Here is a 22525-nt window from a genome sequence, read left to right as displayed (position 1 = left end):
ATATTCTTTTTGCCACCTGTAAATACATGGTGTGCTTTCAGTGTCTTTGCCATATTCCTTTGGACTGACTCCAAATAAAGTTAAACCAATGGAAGGTCTTGTATGAAGAGACTGCATAATTTGACTCAAATTATCTTTTTGCTCAGAGGCTGGAGAATGAATACAAAAAGTAATATTACTTTCAAAATAAAGTCATTAGTAATCATTAAAGCAGCAGCCAAAAGCAGACAGTATTACAGCTGCATTAAAAAAAATGAAGTGGAAGTCAAACATTACTACTAATCACTGCCATTGTCCTGAAAGAGCAGAAATTAAGCACTGATTTAAACTCATTTTAAATCTCATTACTGACAGACCAAATTACTAAAATTGTGGAGGTCTTACTCATGGATTTCCATAGACAAAAGTATCTTTGCATTCTTTAAATTTGCAAGTGTCCTTAAGAGCTACCAGAATGACAGCATAGGAACTACATCCAGTTGTATGGGTGACTGATGGGTACATGGAAGCCAGGTTCCTAGTGCTCTCTTGCTGATGTGACTTGACTCTGATGGGGTAAGAAGCTGACAGGTTATTTTATTCCTCTTGCCCTTTCATTGTGAGACAACAGAGATGAAAGTTTTGCCATGATGGCATGCCTCTCTTGTGGGAATTCACAGAATTCACTAATTTGTTTTCAGCCAAGGAGTTTGTCACTACCAGCCTGGGCTTGATTTGAGTATTGCATCAGAAACTAAAGTCACAATATTCCAGTTTAGACTTCTGGCCTTTCTGGTGTCCCTGTTTATGGCCCTGAATAAACAAAGATATGGAGAAGCAAAATGAGCCTAACAGTAATCATTTGGTTTCCATTCGTAATGTGAGCTTGAAGACCCTGATACAAACCTGCTGAAATACTGCATGACTATGTGTAATATCCCAGCAAATGTTCATGGGTATCCCAAACAGCTATTGGAGTAAGATTGTGGTAAAAATGGATTGTAATTAGATGATCGTGTGTTCAAGGTACTGGAATTGCCCAAATATAACTGTAAAGGGAATGATTTGTTGGTTTCCAATATATTTGTGTCTGTGATGGACAGATCAAAGTGAGGGCCCTGTCACACTAGTGTGTTGCACTATTTTATTAAGTCCCCATATGTCTGCTGACCCTTGGTAACTGAACTTCTTTACACTGTGCTATTGGCAGATATGATCTAATTCCAGGTACTTTTACCTTACAGGCTATAGTTTAACTGATTTCACTTACCTTACAGGCAGATGGATGGGTACTTCAGCAGAGCTGATATTCTTAAGCATATTAAACCAACCAAATCTGATCAAGTATCTAAGCTGATATTATTAAACCTTTTGTTGTTGTTATTAAATTTTTCAGTTGTGTGAGTTCTTCCAAAGAGCAAGTTGGATGTATTCCTGACCATGTATCATTGCCAGGGCAGGAAAAGGCCAGGTGAACATCTGTGCAACGCACCTTTAGTGCCTTGCAGATACAAGAGTAGAAAGAGTCCATGTGCATAATGTCAGTGACCTTGGCTCTGCATGGGTATTTGCCCACACACACAGACCTCAAAGAAGAATCCTTGTAGTGTACAAGGTCTCAAAACTATTTTATTTTGTGGTTCAAGCAGGATTAGCAGCACTTAAACGTGGAAGAAATGTAGGTTGTACTTCTGCCAGCATAGCAGCTACAAACATAACCACAGCTAGTGAGGTGACCTGAACAAGTAGCACCTTTGATGAGAGCAAATATTTGTGTTCAGTTTCTCAGTTCCTTTTTAAGTAATCATGACAGTCTGGATTAATGTCATTTTGCTTTAGGCCCTCATTTGAGGACTGGAGGTGATAAGCCTGGCAGCCTAGCACTTTCCTTAGCCCTTGGAGAAATGGGCTGGACAGAGATCAGCCTAGAGCTGCCCACTCCTCCCCACCAAGAGGAGGAAGACAAAGGTGCCCAGGCTCCCCAGGTGCTTCAGTGAAAAGCCTATCCTTCAGAAATTAAATGAAAAATTTGTCTCTTGATGAGATCACTACAGTGAACTTTAAGACTAGGAACTGGCCAAGCACCTGTATACCTTTTGCAACATCCTAACTATTGACTCTGCCCATCTTGCAATGGACAGCTGATCATTTCGGTTTCCATTTTCACTGGCCACACAGAGAATTGATTCTCTTTCAACTTCTTTTCTGTTTGTGTCATAGGGAAAATCCAAATAACCCAGGAGCTGCACGGGTTGTAATTGAATGGCACAACCAACAAACAGAAAGGTTCACCTCAGGCACATTGTAATTGGTTTTAAAATGTAATGACTCAGTGTGTCTGTGTATCCTAAACAAGCACAGAAATATCTGCTATATATTACACCACTTCTAGAGCAACTAGAGAGGACCCAAGGAGGGTTGCACCCATTGTGCAGTGTTAAACAAATGCATTAGTGAGAAAGCGCTCTGTGGTGAGGTAGTTGGCAAAACCCTTTTCTTTGTAAAGCACAACCTTCCTGAAACTGAAACTGTTTATGAGTCAGTTACAAACAAATTCATTCTGAAAATAAAAATACAGGGGAAAAAAGAGATTTTCAAATGTTGAAGCATCCTATTTTGACATTTTTTGGAAGTTTCATTTTTCTACCTTGAAGATGTACTGCCTGACATCTCTTTTAACTTGTGAAAAAGGATAAAACTGTACAAAATTAACTTGAAAATATAGATGTTTCTTTCATTTTAGATTATCACTTAACAATTTTATTAATTTTAAGTTTTATTTCTAAGCTGTGATTTTATAATTTGTAGCTGAAAATTGCTATGGGAACCAGGAAAATTTCTCTGGTTTTTCTAAATATTTGCAGTGCTCCATTAAAGACCTGGTGGTGCAAATAACTCACTAAATCACATAGTTGAGATTATACATGCATCATGCACAAAATCTTCAGGTGACCTTCAACCTGTGCAATATTACTTGGACCTCAGGAGTATTAGGACTGTGGATGGAAGAAGAAGATAATAAGAATTTTTAAAAAAAGAAAGACTAATGGGAGAGAATTAAAAGGAAAAAAAGAAGAAAAATTAAAGCTTGTCTATGAAGGAGATGGAAAAGAGAGGGGTACAGGACAAGGGAAAGATGAGGGACATGAGAGGAAGTAGATGAGAGAGCAAGCCTCACATTGCAATTGCATAGGGATAGTGGGGAAGGAACTAATAACCAGTTGCTGGAAAATGCATTAAATCTGAGCCACTGAACATAACTTCAGCATTACCCACAGGATGATGAAAACACAGGGCAGAGAAATGAGGCATCCTGGTTCATCAGTCTTTACCTGCTACAGCTGCTCCAGACCCATGATTCTTTCTAGGAAGAAAACTTGTCCTGGTTATTGCTATTTTTGAGAGAGAAAAAGGGCTCATTTATAGGTACTGCATTTCATATCTGCTTAAATTGCCAAAAGGAAGCTGCATATTATATAATATGTAATCATATTTGCTAAATAAAAAACCCCACTAGCTGTCAATCTTACTATCCAAGCATTTACGTATTCACAGAAACCCTCACCAAAATTCTCTTGTGTAAGAATGAATATATTTGAGCCCCCCCTCTGCTCCCTTTCAGCCTTGCACATAGAGAAAAACACATGCACATCCTGTCTCCAGTTATAGAGAGCTTCATCATCTAATGTCAAAAGCCTCATTGAGGGATTTCACAGCTGCACATACTAATAGCTAATTTCAGTTTCCAGTAGAACTGCTGACTTTGCCCTCCTATCCCATTGGGGTCAAAGGTTTTCAATACTAAGTGTCTCCTACCATGGTAGATCAGTGGAACAAATGCAGTTGTTCTTTAATGTTAAAATATCTTATTTATTGAACATTTGAAAGACAGGGACATTGCTCAGACCTTTTGCCCCACCATAAAATGAATCTGTAAAATCAGAATGCCATGACCTACTAGTAATAGTTGCTGTATATCTGGTTGTGGTTTTTACCAAAGAGTAAAGCAAAATATAGTGTGAGAATATCTAATTTTAACCTGACAATGGAAAGGTTACAAAACCCATATTCTGTCAAACATAATTTACTATTAGAGACTTCAGTCATTTTTAAGGAAAGTCTTAAAGAAATGCCTTTTCTAAAAGTGATTTTGAAATATATCGAAAAGGCTAATTTCATCTACAATTTATTTTTTCTAAATGACTTTTCATTTCCATGCATATGCAGAAAAAAAAAAAAGATTGCTAAATAACTACACTCACCCAGTAAGACAAATATCCTGTTTCCTCTTCACAAACCAGTGCAATTCAGGGACAATTTTTATGTATTTTTAGGAGAGGTGTAAGTCAAGTTTTCTGACTTGTGTATTCCTCTCTCATTACTGGACTGTCCTACACTTTGCTCTGGCGTTCTTCCTCACTTTCAACTCTCTTAAGAATGTTTTCACAAGATTTCTGCAGGTATTTTGATCGACTTGGTGAGCATTTTACTTCTCTGACAGGATAGTTAAGCCTTCACAGCTGTGCAAAATCCTTCTATGTTCCTGACATGCATTTTCTATTTTTCCTCTCTGCCAAGGTCCAAGATAGACTTCTTGGCCTTCCTTAATTGTCCACTGTGAGGTAGCTGGGAGTCCTTCCAAGGGCTGGCACAGTGGGTGGAAGATGAGAGTGTACCAAAGGCAATTGTTGCAGTTTACCTGAATAAAGAAACATAATGAATTCTGAAGAGTTGTTGGGATAACTAAAGCTTTTTCTAGGGTATCCAGAAAATCTGGGTTCATAGGATGTGGGTTATAACTTACAAGAATGAGATACTATGTTTATTTAATATTCCCACTTTTTATTATAGAATATTTGGGATTCCTCTCGCAGATCCTGAAAAACAATAAAGGGTATTTTCAGGGCTTTTTCAGGGCTTGACATAGTCATTCAGCCATGAAAAATCCAGGAAGAAAGAACTTTTAGGAATTTCATAGACTGTTTGAAGCACATCACACAGAGCCAAGTTTGAACACAATGTCTTATCACTGAGTTACTCTTTTTTCACTTGCAGTCACTTGTTAATTTTGATATAAAAAGATTGAGTTATTTAACTGAATTATTCATTTAAGCATTAGAATGACTGAAAAGTCATTCTACTTTAAGACTTCGCAGCAACATCCAACACATTTTTGCATTTATTGCTTTAAGTGAGGAAGGGAAGAGGAACTTGCTGATCTCTGGGGTAAAAGGGGTAAGGCAGCTCAGAAAACCTTCCAAGGAGCAAAATGACCCTGGCTGGCTCAGGAGAGGCTGCTGTAGGGAACCAAAGCCTTTCAGGGTGATCACCACAATATTGCTAAGGCAACCTGTGTTTTGTGGATGATTTTCAGCTGCCAAAAGCTGGGAGGTAGGAGTTAGTGTGCCAAGAGCAAGATGATCCCTCACAGCTTCTGTGGTCCCCTGCAGTATATTTTATTATATCCTTTTTCCATGAGAGGATCTGGGGGACACAGCCAGTTTTCTCTCCCTGATTTATTAAGCTGTGTGCCTCCAAAAACTGATGCCTGATTTCATAATCCTGCTGCCTGGAACCATACTGTATAAAAGTGGAAGAGCTGAATGAAAGCAAGAGGACAAGGAAGAGAACAGGAATTCCTCAGTCCTGATTTTCAGGGGATGTGAAGGGTGGTTTGTTTTTGCTCAGTAATCTGAGCTAAGTAAAAGGCTGGGATTCTTCAATATTTATTAGTGTAATATATAAGAGAAGTAGGTTTGTGTTTGAAAAGCCAAACAAATTGTCTCTCTTGGGCACAGCTTAATATGACTAATGAATTCTCTGAGTTATGAAAAGGGCAGATGAAAATATTAAAAAATAAAATAGAAGAAGAAAAAGCAGAGAACCACACCATAGTAAAAAAAAAAAAAAAAAGATATTGTAAAAGCCATTTGAATTTCTGGCTGCTGCATCTGAAAATGGTATTGCAGAGAAACAAAAATGTATAGAGGAGAATGAAAAGAATAGTGAAAGTTTTAGAATAGCTTTGCCAATATAAAATACTAAACAGATTGATTCTTTGGTTTGGAGAAGGGAGGACTTAGGGAGGGATATGCTCTACACAATTATAAATTATATAGACATAGTGAGTGGGGCTCAATGATCCAATATTTTTCACAACCAGAGAACTAGAGGCACCTAATTCAATTATCAGGCATCCTGATAAACAAACAAAAAGGAAATTCTTTTTCAAATAAAGCATAATTAGATTGGGAGGTGCATTGGCACAGGATGCAGTAGAGGCTATCAGTATAAATGGGCTCAGAGAAGATTAGATAAATCCATAGAGGGTAGACCCATTGGTGGCTATTAAAAATGATGGTCTAGATTAAGCTTCTGCCTCAGGAAGTCCTTTAAGGGCTGGTTGCAGGAAGTTGGAAAGGTATTTTAGGCAATCTATGTATTTGTCCTGTTTCTAGCAATATCCTTTTGGGCCAGTTTTTGTGCCAGCATACTGGAATTAAAAGATCTTTGCTGAATTCATCAGGAACATTTCTCTCTCTCTCTCTCTCTCTGTGTGTGTGCAAAAAATAACAAGAAAAAAGAAGGCTGTGATGAGAAAAGCAAAAGCAACTTAATTAAACAACGACTTCTTCTTACTGTAAATACTTTTCACGCAGCCCTCTTGCAAAGGAAAACCTCAGTAACCCTAAATCTGCTACTATCATCTTCAATTTTCATTTCAATCAGAGTTTTCCCAGTCCTGCTGTCCTTCTGTGTATTTGTTGCTTATCAGCATGCTATGAGAACAATGCATGAGAATATTGTATTTGACAATACTGCCACCTGGACTGCATCTGTAGTAAATTAAACAGTGCCGGGACAATGCCCAACAAACAGGAATTTGATTACTTGTAATGCTGCTCAGACAGGTCCCTGTCTTAATTTTACACTTGGCCAACTAATTTTCTCTGTCCCAAATAATTCCCAGGCTTTACTAGGGAATTAGCATGGACAATGGATCATTCACCATCACAGTTTGGAGGGATCCAACCTGTTCTTGAAGATATGGCTAGAGCATGCCAGCTGGCCTCATGGCCAGAGGAGGAGTCTTCACCATGCCTAGTTTGCTTTGTAGATGTGATAAAGGTTGGATGTAGCCTCTGGAGGATTGGGTGAGGAAAGGAATAGGTTTTCTAGAAGTTTTCTTGGCTTCTTGGGGAAGGTACAAATCAATCCAATTAGCTGTCAGGAGGGATGAGGGGTCCATAACATCTCCCAGGCATGCAGACATTTGGTTGTTTCCCTGACATTAGGACCAGTTCTCAGTTCCCCATTCTCATGACATACACTGAGCAGTCTGGGGATGTCTTTGGCCAGGGTGAAAGGCCACTTGCAAGAAATGCTTTGATTTCATAGCAGGACTTGAGGTACAGGAGATCCCTCTTCTACATCTGTAACTTTCCCTAGTCTGGGAGAGGTGATTTTGTTTTCTCAGATTATGGAGTGATGTGGTGAGTGTCCCATATCCATCCTCTGGACACATTCTGTCATTATGTGATTGAATGAAATTCCAGCTGCAGTTTAATTCAGACACTTTTAGGGCTGTGTTTTCTCTCATTTGTTGCCAGACTTATAATGCCAGGGACTATATAGAAACTATAAAAAGAACAACAGCCATTGGCAGCTTGCAGGCTGAAAGGAAAGCACATAGTGAAAAAAATTGATGTGAGGTCCAGAGCAGGCCAATAATAAATAAATCAAAATCCTATGAACTAAGTTCAGTATCAATCAGTTCTAGTTCACTCTTTCTCCTATATTGTGATGGAGAAGGCAGTTAATTGATTATAAGCCTTGCTGAGGTGAACCTTTTAAAGTATGTGAGCAGCAGGTCCACTGACACTGGGGCCTGTTTTGTGGATGGATAGTGTAAAAGAAGTACAATTAGGAGATGGAAACAGCTTGCCTGGTCATTAAGGGTAGAATGAATGCATGAAAAATGAGGTCCAACAAAGAGGCAAGACTTTTCAGGTGAAGAAAGAGAATTTAAACTGATAGATCAAGTTCAGAGGGTAGACAGAGGTTAAAGCTGAGATGACAAAATCTGAAGGGTGGGCAAAGTGATTATTCATCCCTGTCACAGCGCACACCCTTGACCAGATTTGGCCCACTCCAAGTGCTACCCTAGAGAATGTCTCCTTAGCAGGGTATGCAGCAGCGCAAGCCAGGCCACACTCCTGACAGACATCCAACCTGCACTGGGGACAAAAGCTGTGTCACACCAGCCTGACCTTGGGCACTGCTCTGTGTCATTTCCCACTGTACAAGCAGTAGCTTCAGGGTTGAATGAGCTGCCTGGATGTGTAAAGCTGGTTCCAACTCAGCAATATCTCCTGACGTTTCCAAGCTTAAGTCTGGAGAACTTCAGCAGTGACAAGTTCCTATCACAGTTTTGAGTGTCATCTGTGCAGTGTTGAACTGGAATGAATGACAGATACATCGCATATTTAAAAAGGAAAATGAGATACTACATGTAAGTGATAGTTTTTGCTCTCCCATTTATGCAGATCACAGCATCATTTTACTATACATTGAGCTTTCAAAGAAGCAAATTTCTCTGCATTTTTAGAGCCTTTAATTTTTTGTCTATGTTTTTGAGCCCTATTGAGAGTGGAGTCTTTTCCTGCTATGTTTTAGTTTCAAGTTCAGAGAAAGAGTCTTGTTTTCTGTTTAGACCTGTTTGTGAAGCAGTAGTTTGTATATTGATGTGTTCCTTGTGTGTGAACTGTGTTCTATACATAGTTAAAGCACGTATATTGTAAATCACCCGATTTTCATAATCTCTTTGTTTGCAATTCATTTCCCATTGAAGCATTCCATGCTAAGAACACGACCTTCTTCTATGTCTACTGGTGTAGAATGTTGCACCAGTAGGTAGCAAAGGGCAAGCTGAGGGCCTGTTTATCTATGAGATAAAGAAGGTGAATGACATGAGATGAATGCGCTCATTTCTGAAACTTGCATTTCAGCATGAGCCAGAATGCTGTGATAACCTGCCTGACTCCTTTACTATGAGAAATGAAGGGTTTATGAATGCTCTGTGTTCATGAATGAAGGCCATGCTTTTCATTTTTATGGTCAATAATAAAAATGGCAATTTCTAGGAAAAATTTAAACTGAAGAAACAAAGGCCATGTATGTCTGTTGCTGAATGAATAATATTAGTTTGGAGTACAGTTTAATCTCATACAAAGATTATCTGTGTAATACTGCAAGAGCCACCAAGACTCTAGATTAATTTATGCTTCCTAAGTGCAGAACACAAAAATTGAATCTTTTCTATGGCTGAAATGGCAGTACACAAAAATTGAATCTTTTCTATGGCTGAAATGACAAAAGCCTTTTGAAAAGACAGTGGAAATAATGAAATAGTGATGTGAATATGTATAGTGATAAAATATAAATAAATAAGAAGTCCTCATAATTAGGAAGTAAACTAATCACTAAAACATACTCATACCCCTCATACAGATTCATAAACCTAAGGGAATGACAAAGGAATTCTAAGTTCCTTTGAAATATCTGCAATTGACCCTATTTATAACAGAATGTAACTTTTCTCCAGGAAGGACATTTAATCTCTTTGTGCTCTCTGTAGGTTTTTCTGGACAACAGGTTCACTGACATTAACAAATGCAGTACAGCTACAAGAAAGAAATTCATTTTAATCCTAATTCTAATGGGAAATTGAGACAGAAAGAGATTAAGTGGATTGTCCAAATTTGCACAGAGATGCTTACAGCAAAGTCAGAATCTCACTTACGGATCTCATTGCATCACCTTTCCCTTTAATTTTGGGAAATATTTTTTTTCTTTTTTTCTTTTTTTTCTTTTTCCTCAAACACTTCACATCCACAAATGTTTAGTCTTAATTAGCCTACTCCTAGCATCTTAGTCTAGTTTTGGGCAGATTTGTTTTATGATGCTGTTTTCTTCCAAGGGAAAATAATGTTATGCATTCATTCTGTATGTGTTTCTGAATATATGTGCATGATAGACCTTTGGAATTAATATCAATTAATATATTTTTCAAGAATATTAAACTATCTTCTTTATTATGAAGTTAGCAGTAAGACCTCCTACTTACTTACAAGAATGTAAAGGATCCTTCAGAATATTTTTGTTACAACTTTCATTATTTATAACTGATTTCTGTGCAGCCACATTAGAGGATAAGCATGAGTTATACAATATAGGCAGATCATGTGAGCAAAGTCTCCATGGAAACTGCCTAATTTGTGCTTTTATTTAATTAGAATTGTCCATTACCTCTCCAAATGAAGTTTAATTTAAATTCATATGCCAGTCATTTTTTAAATTGTGTATGACTTTTCATCCATCACTTACTGAGATCTCTTGTAGGCTGTATTTTAGCAGACTTAGTTTACTTAACAATTGAGTTTATAAACAGGATGTTTATTTGACAGCTCAGCTTATCCAACATTCTTAACATCCTTGGAACTAATTTTCTATGCAGTATCTGTGCTATACAACTCATTGTTATCAATTAGACATTCTTAACCTCAGAAATTGTCAAAACCTTGGAACAATTGCTTGAGAGATCCACATGAGTATATTCACTCATTTTGCTTGCTGTGAGATAATTGGGAAAAAATTTGAGTACAAATAAAAAGTGTAATTAAAAAAAATATGCAAAATGCATGTGTTTGTTAAATGGAGCATTGAAGCAGGCAAAACTGTGTCTACTGTAAAAACTGTAAGCCACACCAAAAAAACAGCTGGTCTTATTGAGGTACTCTGAAGAAAAGTCTGAGCTGGTTTAACCTTACAGAACTGTCTGCCTGAGGGTATGAAAACATGAACTGATGTGAGTTATTTGGAAGTCATCAGTCCTTGACTGTGCACCACAAGAACATGGTCTGCAATACCTGATTTTATCTTTCTTTCAAGAGCTGCTGGTTGAATGCATAGTGAGAGGATATGGAGTTCTCCATTATTTCCCAGTTGTTCTGGGGTGTCTTGTACCATACACAGATGATAAGAGGACAGTGGAAGGCTATGTATACTCAATAATTCCCACCCACTTGAGACACCAGCAAATATGGACAATAGGGAAAAACATAAAAAGAATTAAAAATGTAGTATTGGCTAAATGCATGAAACATATTGTTTCAATACTGACATATTTTGTATCATAATGTACGAATACTGAAGCATCTCATGGAATCATTATTGACACAGTTTTCCATTTGCAGATCCTTTACAGAAATATCTAGACTAGGTGCCTGGTCCAAAATTAGTTTATGTGCCAGCATGACAAGAGGGTGATGCAGAGGCAACAAACTGCAGCTCTGAAAGGGACATAAGCCAGGGTAGCTCAGAGCTGCACTCTGGTGCCGCTCAGGTGGTTTCTGCATTCATACAGCATATACATATCATCCAAGTTTAAATATTCTTTCATAATTACAGAAGTTATCTCTGGAAAAAAAAGTACATGTAAATGATAGGAAAAAAGTCATCACAACATAATCATAGTTCACAATGGCAGAATTGAAAGTTTGTGTATAAAAGGTAATAAAAGTTGCCTAAGAATCATGTGTGGTAAGTGCTAGAGGTGCAACTGGAGGACCAACAATAAGGATTCTTCTGGAATAATTACATGAAGGCTAAAAGTCAATACAATTTAACATAACTAAAAAAAATTGGAAAGAACAATGTAAAAAATGTTACCAAAAATGCATTTATGAATATTATGTGATATTAGTGACTTGAAAATGTCTAGAAAAATTAAAATAATAATAATTGATAATATTACTAATAGATGAAAACTTGAAAAACTGGCAAAGGGATAATAGCAACACAGCAGTTTAACATTAACAGAGGTCCTGAACTGTAATAGGTGTCACTGAGTGGATTTAAAAACTAGTGGAGAGTTATGTCTGGATGTAGAACAATATCAGAGTTATTAAATAGCTACTTTGTTTCTGTCTTTTCAGAAGAAGAGGGTGGCGATCTGCTCAAGTCGAGCTTCAGTTTTCCAGGGACGCCAGAGGAGGAGCTAGGTACAGACCCATCTCCCAGACCCCTGGTACCGCCTGCGCACCCGGCTGGGTGCAGCCGCGGCTGGGCACAGGGCGCTGCTCTGGGCTGCAGCCTCACCCTGCCACAGAGCCCACCACTGCCAGTGACAGTGGCCAAAATATCTCACTCAAATCCTTCTGGGCATTTCTCACCTGCTGTATAAGTTAGAGAATGCAAAGGAAAATCATCAGATTTGAGTAACACTCAGGCAACTGAGAATCCGAAAGAAGGTATTCAAGGGAATTGCCAACCTTCCTTCTTTTGTCTTTTTGTCTTACTCTTTAGAGAACATCCTAAATGCAGATGGAGTTTTCAATGTTACCTTTTCAATTTGAATAAATAACAGAAGCAAGAAGAAGTCAGAAACTCTTAAAGCCCATGAGTGAAATCTTGATACTTCTGTCTTACAAAGCTAGTACTAAAATGTCCCACTGGCTTCAGTTTTATACATTTAGATTGTGAAAATTTGAGGTTTTGTTCCTGGAATTTCATACCCAGATTGCCAATGGTTTATGTGAAAACTGTCAAAATTTTGACTTATATGCAATTACTTCATGTGGTTATTTTTAGAAAAGCAATATGGGAAGTGGTTTTTATATGTTTGCTACTTAAAGCTGCCTTTATTCAACATGAGCTTACTTATATTTCAGAAGTCAGCATAAAGTAATTTTTCTTTTTAATGCATATGCTCATGTTAATATATTGCAACAGTTTATTTTTTGTTATTAGAATGTTGTTATAGTTGACAAGAATATTATAAACTCTTGCCCTGACTGTATTATTACCCACTGCTAGGAAGATAAATTATCGTTGCTGTGTTAAGGAAAACTACCCAAGCAGTTAGAACAAGGAGCATGCATTCAGACAGGTTGTGTCTTTATGTTTAGCCAATCTCTTAGAAAAGGATTCAAGTAGTGTTGACACTCAGTTTTGCACTCAAATCAGTGAGTGTCATAAATGTTCAACGTAAAAATTTCTGTACTGGACTTGTTTATTCACTTAACATTCCAAAACAAGTGGAAAAAAAGCTACAGTATACACCCCAAAGATTAGACAGAAGAAAGTGTTATGGAAGAGACTGAAGAAGCCTCAGTCAGTTTCTGCCTTAAAGTGGTGTAAAAGGGAAGATATCATTTAACATGAGACTTCCTAGGAATCTCACAAGTGGATACTATGGAGGAGCCATGAAAGGAACAAGTCTCTCAGCCTTCTTGGACATTTGGAGCTTTTTCACCCTGCTGTCCATTTCACAGCACACAGGAAGAAGTTCAGATGGCCTGGGTTAGAATTCATCTCATCTGAGAGTTGGAAGATATTTCAGATGTAGATGTCTAAACTGTAGATCTCGGGAGTTCTTTTAGAGTCAATGGAGAGTGATGGAATTTTCTAGGACATAGCAGGTTTGGCTTACTTTAGAAGCTTAATGAAGAGTGAGATAAGTAATGCTTTAGAAGAAGGTCAAAATTGTTCTCCTTTCCATTTGTTTGAAAAAGAACTGCAGGATTTCTGGAGCCAGAGCAAATGATGTACAAGTCAATAATATTAAATGTCACGTGTCTATAGGAGCAAGGACCCTCATATGAAATAGATAGTCAAAGATTAATACAAAGATATATTCTAACTGACCAATCATCCAGAGCCCTGATTAGGAAGAATATGGAGGATTAGTCAGAAATGAGAAACAAGAAAGTAAAACAGCAATAAGAACAACAAATAACAACTAGATTACAAAGAAATTAGGCTGCTTTCCAAAATTTCAACTATTTATGGCCAAGTGACTAAAAAAAATATGCCCAAAGCAAGGAAAAATCCATCCTTGCTCCTAAATTTTGTCCTTGCTACAGTCCTCTGAAAGTAAGTACCAAAGATTGTGAGATAATACATGGGAAGAGGTGGATGGCTGTAATATTTTTGGAAGAAAAACCTGTCTTCCTGGCAGGACTGAGTCACCAAACTGGAGGTGCTCAAAGTAAGTGGACTGGATAGCATCAGTAATGTAAAAACATATGATAATGTAAAAACATAATTTAAAAACACATCCCCTATCTCCCCTAGAGAGAAACACTGAAATTGGTAAGACTTTTAGAAAAGTTGTGGGATAGTTAGTTATATTCTGTGTAGACAAGCTCTGCAGTTACAGCTATGCTAATGTGCTACCCCTCTACAGATGGATAGGACATATCTGTCTTTCTGTCTTTGACCCAGTGTTGTCTTCTGTCACTAGCAGATTTGTGTTCAAATCAATGAATCTTATCTATAAAATAAGTGAAAAAACTGCAAACATCTTTCTCAGCCTTCACTTTTTCTTGCTGTTGCACATGCATAAAGTTAATTATTCATTGGAGAGAAATATGATTCTGGGTGGATACTCTAATCCTTGGACTGTGGAAATGGGCTTGCTTCTTTTCTGTGTATACATAACCCAGTGACTATGTCATAATTTTACATGAACAGCCTCAATCTCACAGACTGCTAGAGACCTTCATCCCTGAAGAAAACCCAGAAAGGAAGTAAAATAAACTGCCCTAAGTCGAGATGGAGTCAGGATGATGTTCTTTGAGGCAGCTCTAGCTGCAGGGCCATTCATTATTCTAGACTCTCATTGTCCTGAGGAGCTTCAGGTTGTGATCTCTCTGGTACTGAAAGATCTCTGGCTCCAAGTCCTTGTCTGTAAAATGGGTTTAGAATTTCTGAGTGAGGTTTGTGGCTTTGGTGGGGTTTAATTAATGTTTGCAGAGTATCTCATGAGAATAAAAATGCTGAATAGTCATTAAATCATATTTTAATAAAATTACCCACTGCCTTAATTGGAAAAAGGTATCAAGGGATAGGACTGATCTTTCCCCCTGTTGATTCTATAAAAGACCTCTTTAGTTAAAACAGGCAGAAGAGCAATGTATTCCTTCAAAAAAAGCTTACCCAAGCATTATCAGTCAGTTCTTGAGAACATTACATCAGGGCTTTACCATTAACATTTATTTGTTACCAGAGTTCAGGGTGAAAAGTATTATTATTACAAAATTCACACTCACACCAAAAATTCCTCTTCTTTTCACTAAGAATATCTCAAATAAGAAATCTGTTAAGCAAAAAAGAAAATAAAGGTAGCAGGACATGATGATGGGAGCAAGAGATTTGACTTGTGAGCTCAAGCAGCTCACTCTAAGTCTAACAGAAACTGGAGTTCTTTCATTCCAGGCTTTCTTCTAGCTGGTATTTATATAATCTAAACCATGTTACTGTATTAAAAAAGAAAACAGTTAATGAAACTACTCTTTTCTATGGTATCTGAAAATTTCAGTCTTGTTTGCTTTAGGCATGTAAAGGGTAAGGCAATATTTTGCTTTAGGTGTCCAAAGCAAATAGTGCAATCTTAACAAGAGACATAGAAAAGTGCCATGTTTGAAAGGCATTCAAATAGTTACAGAAATGTGAACAGGGAAGATGGGATGAACTTCTCTTTAAACATATATTTTAATAGGTAGTAAATGTACAGAGTAAATAAGGAAAAATAGGTTTTTGAAAAAATTTTTTAACTCCTTTTTACAGGTAAGGAAAATATTTACACAAGTTTTATTATTAGGCTGTTCTATAGTTAGCAAGATCTAATGTCAAGAAAAGAAGGAGAACTTGCACTAAAAGCTTTTTACTGCAGTAAATTGCTGTTTTCTCTTCAGGAATGGGTATTGAGTTGATGTTAAGGAAAAGGCCAAAACCTGTAAAACAGGTTGCAGTTACTAATAATGCTCTTAACATGCCCCAGTTGCAAAGTAAACTGTAAGGGAGTTTAAGGGCAGGCTATGAAAATGTATTCTCATTTCACAGTTGAGGCTTTTGATTAATTGGAAAGGTTCCAGTGTCAGACAGTAACTCATGGTTATTCAATCACTGCTGATTGCATGATCATGCCTTCATGACCTTACGTGTTAGAAGGAAGAAAGGACATGGCTGTTCTTGAAATGAAAACATTAATGAAGTCCTGACTTTTCAGTCTGTCTGTCCTTCTACCGTGCACTCAGTGCAGTCAGTGTCTGAACACTTCACAAGGGTTTTAGCTTCATGTGCCGGGAACCACAGGAAATTTTCCCAAGGACAGAGGGGGGGTTGTCAGTGAGCCCTTGACTCTCATCTGTGCCACATCCATGCCTTGCTGCACTTTCCTCCAGAGCATCCAGGGATATTTAAATATCTGTAGACTGACTGGAGCTGGTGGGACTTCAGCCAGACACATGGCTTGGGCACACAGAGTAACCACTACAGTGACACTCATCCCAGTAATCAGCAGGCTCAGGAACACTCTGGTATTAATTGCTAGATGAGCCACAGACTGAAGTTTTCCCTGGATTGTGACACTAACACTCAGAGGTACAGAAGTTTTATCCTAGTTCCATGGGGAATTGGAGTAGGGAGTTTACATGACACATGCACAAAGGATCACTGCAACCCAGTGAGGTTGAGATCAGCCTCTCCACGGCAACTGACACTCCTGCCCATGACATTGTCCTGAAACATGCAAATAATTCAAGGCTGACAGAAAACTTGACTGCAGGTTTCCCAGGTTAATCCTCTAACCACAGGGCTATCTTTCTGTCATATAATAAAAAATATGTAGCCAGGTGGTTTGGTATGACAATATAAAAGTCTTTCAGATTTACAAGAGATTTTAAATATAACATGCCCCGATATGATTCAGTGTCACCCTCCAATTTCCTTTTTGTGACTAGATTAACAGATACTGCAAAAAAAAAATAGCCTTTCTTATTTGTCTTATTCCACCGTATCTTGAAATAATTCCACTTGATATTCTTCATTTTTCTCTACCCAAAACTGTAGTGTAGAAGGTTATTGATTCAATAATCAAGATGTAGAAAACATTAATTAAATAATAGGAAATTTTTTCATAAAATAAATTTTTAAATTTAAATTCCTTTTCCTTATGCTTGAGAACTTATTCTTTATATGACTTTCAGTCATAGAACAAAATCTTATCAAATGGCCTGATCATATAAAAAACATATTAACTGCCCAGCATTTTAATTGCCAGATTATTGGCAAAAAAAAATGCTTACTAAAAATCTGCGAATCAGAAGCTATTTCTAAAAATTAAATACCTCATAATATCAAATAACTGCAAAAATTCCATTAGGCCCAAAGTCAATTCACAAACAGGCGAAGAGATTTATAAGGATGCAACAATAATCACATAGGATATTTGTAATGAATTATTCATCCATTTCTACTACATAATACAAACAGAGTTATGCATTCATAAACAAATCTTTCTGTCCTAAATGATTTCACACATGGGATGTTAGCAAAGAAGTGACATTTTTCTCTCCCTTATGGCCTGCTGACCTCTGTAACCCCTGGGTGCGTACCTGATACGCAACATTTACCTTCCCATTAAGAGTGGGACAGCTGCAGAGATGAGAGGAGGATGATGATGATGATGATGATGATGGTGATTGAGATGAGACAAGGTGAGATGAGATGAGATGAGATGAGATGAGATGAGATGATGAGATGAGAGACCAACCGCTTAGCTACACCTTCCTTCCTCAATGAATGTCTTCACTGGATTCTCCCTTTTCAAAAGCATAAACTATGAAAACTTTAAAATGTATTTCTATAATGAGCAGCTTAAATAATGTCCTCTCAATTTCCTCAGGAAAAAAGTTACCATACTCTACCTCCACGTTCATCATTGCCTGCTTAGGTTCTGTTGGGAGTGGGACAATTTTGACACAACCAGGGTGGTGGAGATGCTTCCAGAGCGGAGGCAAATGACTGCGGCTTTCTGTCAGAGTGCTGGGCACATAGGCAACTGTCTTCCCAAAGGAGTTTGCCCTGGAAAAAGCAATGCAGCAACATAAACACCAGCAAAGATTGCTAATGCAATCCCAGCTTTCACTGCTGAGTTCAGTTGCCACCTTTCATTGTGCAACTTCACTTGTTTTTCCATCTATTTATAATGTCATTTCTCTTCATAAGAGAACAGACAGCAGCATATTGAGATCCCTTGTCTCAAACTCACCCCGAGTGGGGGTACTTAAACCGTCACCTTGTCCCAGGAGCAGGAGGCACCGTTTGGCCCATCACTGCCACATGGAAAATCTGGGTGCTAGTGATTGTGGGCACAGGCAATTAATGGTTGCAGTGTTTGTAACAGATCCAAAACAGAGCTCAGCCAGAGACAGCACCCTGATTTGAAAAATTCCCAATCTGGAGGTTACGTAAAGAGGAAGATTGTCTGCCTGTTACTATGGCAACAGGTTTAAAAGGGATCTTGTCACCAGGCTGCTATTTCTTCCTGTACCCCATAGGAAAATCAGGATGAGTCCTCCTCCATCTCAGTGGGTTGAACTGAACAGAAAAGTTCCCCATACAATGGCAAAGCAGCAAGAGGCAGCACCAAGGGTGTACACCTGAGCAGATAATGATGAACTCTGAAAAGTAAAATAATTCTTTTGGGTCAAACCATGGCTAAAACTAAAATTTTTGGTGAATAAAAAACCTCTAAAGAACTGTTTCTGAAGCAAACAGAAAATCAAATAATTTTCTTCAGTTCTGATAATTTAAAATCTGAATTAATGCTCAGAAAAAAGAAATATAAAGGTAATTTTGAAATAGAGTGGTATTTTAAATCGAGCAGTCATTGTTCCATGGCAATAACCAATGCTTTTGGTGATTAACTATTACATTACTTCTTTCTCAGAAGAGCACTCTGTAAAAGAGGTGAAATCTTTAAAACGTATCCATGTTTTAAATAAATAGTAAAAGGCAATTTAGAGGGAATATACAATAAATATTTTTGCTTGGACACATGAGCATTAGTTCTTGCAGTCCCCTTAGTATTGGATGGAGTTGAAAACTTCCTCCATGATATATCATCATAAAAAGTGAGCAAATTCAGAAGAATTCCAGAAGCACTGAGGAAAAAAAATCAAGGAATGAGATCATAAATACCAGCATTATTTTTTTTTGTTTGATTTTTTATTTAAGAATCAATGATAAATATTTCTTAGTAGAAAAGAAACCCTGGAGATCTGGTGGTTCCATCCAGCTGAATAGTTGGTCCAAGTGTGTGGATCCTTGGGATTAAATTTTGGCAATTATGCTATCACAGGCAGTATTTCAAAAAACCAGTTTCACCCTTCCATGCCATCATCTTTCTGACTGGGAACCCTTGCAGGTTTCTAACACATTTATTCCAGTCCAGCACAAATTGTGCATTCTGCAAAATGCAGCCTTGATTAGAGATGACCTACCTTGAGTAACACAGGTGTCATACGTAAAATGACCAAGAACTCTCTCAGCAAATGTTTACAACTAATCCTGGTCCCATGAAGTTAATGGGAGATTTGTTACTGCTGTCAACATGACAAGGATTTCCCTTGTACTTCCAGAGCTGTGCATAGATTTCTGTGTATGTCTTTGCGTTGTACCCTGCAATTACTTTGGCTACCTTTAATTGCTGAGAAAATAGTGGCAGTTTTATGACCACGAGGGAAATGGATTGTCTCATGACTTAATAACTGCAAGCAGCAAAATTTTATCCTTTAGGGTAGAAAATCCATAAAGCCAAGCACAATAAGGAACAAAGGATGTTTAATGGTGTTGGGCTAGCATTTCTGCTCTGTATTTGGAAGCATTAAAACCAATTGTTCAGTGATATTCACAAAGTGAAGCCCTGGTTGACTCCATAGAGCTGGATTTTTCCAGAAAATAAGCTGACGTGTCAGTTATTTTAGGTCAGTCTAGTTCTGCTACATTATATTTTTTCCAGAACTTCGCTGATCATACAGATTCTGTGAAAAAATATTAGTCGTAAATCATTTTGTGGACTTCCCTGTGTTACAGCACTGTTGAAAGGTGAATAATGACACATACTTCAATCTTGAAAAGCACTGTGAAGGCCTGTGTGCTGCATACTCCTTGGTACCAAGACATCACACACTTCAAACCCATGGGAATTAATTTTGCACCATCCTGAGGACTCTCTGCATTGCTCCACTCCAAATCCTGGAGCATTATAAAAATCCCATATTGCCTCTCATGGATTTCTGTCCTGTCCTTTTTCATGGCATGGACACAACATTGTGACTTTCATCCTCTCCATACAGTCCAAGGGCTGGTTTTTCTACCCAGAAGATGTCAGATGTCTTCATTCCTCAGATACTGTTTCCACATTTCTTCATTTTCACATATAGCATGCCCTGTTCTCCATGCCAGGCAGTCAGTGTTGTAACCTGGCTTTAGCTTGTCCCTGGTCAGAGCTTTCCCCAGTCATCACAATTCCGTACTTTCCTTCTTCCCAGTATATTGTGCTTTGAGTCCCCCACCAACCTGTTCACCACCTCCAAGGTTCCATTCTTGCTCATTCACTATTATTTTGCACTCCTTTTATTATATACCCTTTTCTCTTATCATGCTTTTTTATCTCAGAAATAAATGCCTTGAGATGTTGGACTGTCAGTTTACTAATCTTTATTTGAAAGATGGATTGACATGGAAAACTGTTGGGCTGAACAATAGGATTTGGTGCTATCAAATATTTGTTCCACATGCAGACACCTGTGTAACAGTGCTCAAAACTGACTGGTGAATAAATTGCAGCATTCCACATGGTCCTTACTTCTCCCTTTGGGTTTTCTGACTTTGCTCCAATTTTGTATGTTCTGGACTCCGATGCTGTTCTAAGAATACAATTTGAATGTCCATTTTCATCTAACATTGGAGTTATAAAAACCATCTTACCCTTGGTCATTATTTGTCATGTGGTTTCACTGAACTAGCTTGGGCTGTTAAAATATTTGCCATGGTCTAGAAGTATCCATGTGCTTCAGATCAACTAAACTTATGCATTTTTGACGTAGGTTTCTGCACTGGAGCTTGTCAGCCACAGTTTTTGCCATAGTCAGCAGAGACAAATATACACATGAAGCGTAGTATTCATCTGTCATTTTTGGACACACAGTTCAGGCTTCAGAAAAATCATGCCAGTTTCTCACTCAAAAAATAAAACCACATCCAGACTGAGTATTTGTGAGGATCTTTGGCTGGTGTTTTTCCTGAAATCATATCTACATATCAGTTCCTATTTCCCTAGTATGAAACTGTGATGGCAAGAGTTGAACTGTACGGGCTGGACACACCCTCCAGCTCTGTCTACACTGCTAGTGGCAGCAGCCATACATACCTGCCCCATGGTGCCCAGGATTCTGAATAGAGGAGCATTTGTTTTTCAGGCTTATGTGTCAGAACAAACCAAGCACATGCAGCCCATGTGCTGTTTGACAGCTTTGGGCATTTTGGTGCTCGGCTTTAGGTCCTCAGAACCACCTACTTCTTTCCTTTGGCTGTGCAGACTGGGGGCATGAAGTACCTTGTGGCAGCAGTGCCACAAGAACCAGTAAACCTTGTCTCTGAGGGGATGCCACTCCATGTTCAATATTTCAAGTAAGCAGCCTGAGTAGTTATGTAGGAACTCATGGAAAGGTCAACACACTGCATGAAGAGCGCACACATCACCAAAAATACAAGTCATCTTCTAAATCTGGAAGGTGGTCACTCAATCTTTGCAATTTTATGTAAATTTTATACCAGACGTTGTGCTACATAAAGAGATTGGAAATCTCATGAGACCATAGCAGAAGCTTAAGGCATTTGCATTTCCAGGACTTCTTCCTTGCATTTGGCCAGTTAGTCACTCTTCTCAATCCCTGTAAATATTCATTGTCAAGGCTAGTATAGAACAGAGAAAAATATGGTAACAAGTTAATGAGGAAACAGTACTCATATAATACTACTTAATGCAGACTTTGGACAGACATTTTACCAGCTAAAACATTTAATTATGCATTTTCATGTTTAATGTCTACTTAATTAATATGCCCGTTTTCCCAGTATTTCATTTTTTATTAGTTATAGGTTATGTTGTGAGGATATATTTTTCATAATGCATTTCAACACTCATTCAGCTGTGTGAAACAGCAAGATGCAGCAATCTGGTTTTGTCTACTACCTCTTTTTGAAAGCTAGATTAGGTATCTCTTTTCAGCAGTGCATTTTCCTGGTTACACTAAGCAGAAGAACAGTTCCTTCTCCAATGAAAATAGCACAGATGTTTCAGATGGGAAAGCAGTTTACTGACAGACTTATACAGTTCAATCTATTAAAATTAATTTCTCAATAGAAAGAAAAGTATGAAAAAAAAACAAGCATCATTTAGTAGTTCCAGAGAGTATTATCACATCCTGAAAGCTTGCTTCTAATATGCAACATACAAAAAAATTTGTGGAGACAAACACTTCTTTTGCATGTCAGAGAAGTTTCTGTGTTTTTCTATTGATGCTCTTTAGCCAAGAGCAGTGTTCCAGGAACTCTAGAAATACACAGCTCTTTATGTTTTCTACTTAGAGGGTTTTAGACTTCTAACCTAGAACACTAATAGCAATTCTAATTC

The 22525-nt window shown here is 37.9% G+C and overlaps 1 protein-coding gene across 1 annotated transcript in view; it reads left to right on the top strand.

Annotated features, from left to right (window-relative positions):
- Positions 1 to 11980: 11980 nt before the first annotated feature.
- The window catches only part of DLGAP2 (DLG associated protein 2), a 98387-nt gene continuing 87842 nt past the window's right edge, over positions 11981 to 22525 (top strand). Inside the window, exon 1 of the mRNA XM_031064800.1 lies at positions 11981 to 12041. The gene's annotated coding sequence lies outside the window, so the exon portion shown is untranslated. The remainder of the gene's footprint in view (positions 12042 to 22525) is intronic.

This window comes from Geospiza fortis, unplaced genomic scaffold (genome assembly GCF_000277835.1).
Source record: "Geospiza fortis unplaced genomic scaffold, GeoFor_1.0 scaffold927, whole genome shotgun sequence".
Taxonomy (NCBI): Eukaryota; Metazoa; Chordata; class Aves; order Passeriformes; family Thraupidae; genus Geospiza; species Geospiza fortis.
Note: the sequence above shows the minus strand (reverse complement) of the source record. Positions and strands in the feature narration are given on the sequence as shown.